Source organism: Mus caroli, chromosome 5 (genome assembly GCF_900094665.2).
Source record: "Mus caroli chromosome 5, CAROLI_EIJ_v1.1, whole genome shotgun sequence".
NCBI lineage: Eukaryota > Metazoa > Chordata > Mammalia > Rodentia > Muridae > Mus > Mus caroli.
In genome coordinates, this window is record NC_034574.1 from 59,202,356 (window position 1) to 59,204,589 (window position 2,234).

The window sequence follows — 2,234 nt, forward strand, 5'->3', positions numbered from 1 at the left end:
GATAGCATTGGAAATGTAAATGAGGAAAATACCTAATAAAAAGTATATATATAAAAAGAGAAGGGAGTGATCTGTGCAAAGAATAGAACAAACTGGGAGAAGGGAGAGAGCCTTCCCTTGGTGTCTGGGTTGTGCAAACAGGCCTAACTGAAGAGGAGGTCAGCGACCAGGCATACCTGTGTCGCCATTTTGAAATAAACAGCCCCTGTCTGGAAGAGAAAGCCTGCTGGAGAAGGATGCACAGGTGTTACGTTAATTAGTGTTCGATGCTGCAGAGCCTTTCACAGGAGGGAAGGATTTTCCTGGGGTCTGCTGCGGTCTGCCCACCTGTGAGGAAGCCCTGATTGGGGCTGTCTGCGGTGACGGGTAGCAAACAGCCTAAAGTAGCACAGTTCGCAGAAGCAGAACACAGCCTAGAGCTCCTGCCAGCCGGTCTTCTCTAACGGATTCTGAACAAAAGGAAGGAAATGACTAGAACTCAGGATGGAGGAGATAGGGCTCAGAACCAAGACCACAGAGTAATGCTGAGAAGCAGCGAGGCCACACCCTCCAGAGCCCACCCCATGAAGCAGCTGAACACGTTCACCCTTTTGGCAGGGCTGTGATAGACAGGCATATAGTAAGGTCTGGAACTTTCACACGGACCGAAACAGACCGGGAGTTAATTCAAGTGCATAACTGGCATTAACTTCAGGGCAGCTGGGCCTGTCATCTTGGGAATTTCCTGAGGAGAGCCTTATATTAATCGCTGTACATGTGTCGTGTACTTGTGTCTCAATTCCATCTTGTCCCACTCCCATTTTTATCTCCTCCTCTCATCATTCCTATCCGAAACCAGGTACCCATCTTAGCCATCTGAAACAGTAGATGCTGGCCTCTGTGGTGTGTGTGTGGGGGGGGGGGGTCTCAAGGGAGGAGGGAGGATTGAAAAAAGAAGAAAAACAATTAGACAACCTTATAACATGACTCTAATCAGTGCTGAGGCAGAGAAAGGCTTATTTTTCTCTAGCCTGCTTTTATATCATTCTAGGTACATCCAAAAAACATGGTCAGTTCTTAGATCAAAGACAAAGAAATCAAGCAAAGTAGTAAACAAAAAGATCACACAAGATAGTAATTAAGTAGCCGGGCAGTGGAGTGGTGGCACACGCCTTTAATCCCAGCACTCGGGAGGCAGAGGCAGGCGGATTTCTGAGTTCGAGGCCAGCCTGGTCTACAGAGTGAGTTTCAGGACAGCCAGGGCTACACAGAGAAACCCTGTCTCGAAAAACAAAAGATAGTAAAGTAGTGAGCAAAAGGATCACACAAGGTAATAAGTAAAACAGTAAAGCCCCACGCTCGTGGTTTCTGATATTCTTATCTGAACCTACTTCCTTGTCCGAGCCCAGTAGCAAATGCCAAATTCCTAGAAGCAGCACCAAATCTCTCAGCGGGTGTGCGGTCTGCCGCAGCACCTGCTTGCTTCGTTTCTGCCTAAGTGGTACCCATGGAAAGGTCAGCACACAAGGTTTGGGAGTCCTTTTGGCTTTCTACCATGCTTGAGGCAGGATCTTTTAGAATACTACAAGTTAGCAGGCCCTTGGGCTTCCAGAGATTCTCCTGCCCTGTCTCTGGTCTTGCTGTAGGAGCCCCAGGATTACAAACACACTCTATTGCATCCGTACTGGCTGGTTTTGTGTTAACTTGACACAAGCTAGACTCATCAGAGGGGAAGGAGCCTTGGTTGAGAAAATAACCTCTATTACAGCTAGCTGAATCCAATGAGACCCAGCTGTAAGGCATCTTCTAAGTTTGTGATCCATTTGTGGTTGGGGACATCCCTGGGCTGGTGGTTCTGGGTCGTCTAAGAAAGCAGGCTGAGCAAGACATGGGAAGCAAGCCATTAAGCAGCACCCCTCCATGGCCTCTGCATCAACTCCTACCTCCAGGGTCCTGCCCTGCTTGAGTTCCTGTCCTGACTTCCTCTGGTGATGAACAGCAGTGTGGAAGTGTCAGCTTTCCTCCCCAGCTTGCTTTTGGTCGTGGTGTTTTGTCTCCGCAATAGGAACCCTGACTAAAACAGCATCTGACTTTATTATGCGGGTCCAAGAGATCCAATCTCAAGTTGTCAGCCATCTCCTTGGCCAGAAGCCTGTCTCTTAAAGAGAATCTCTCCCTGTAATCATTGCCTTTCCACAACAACTCCTGGGATGCTCCTAGATGCCTCTGAAGTGCTTTTCCAGGTCTTATCTTAA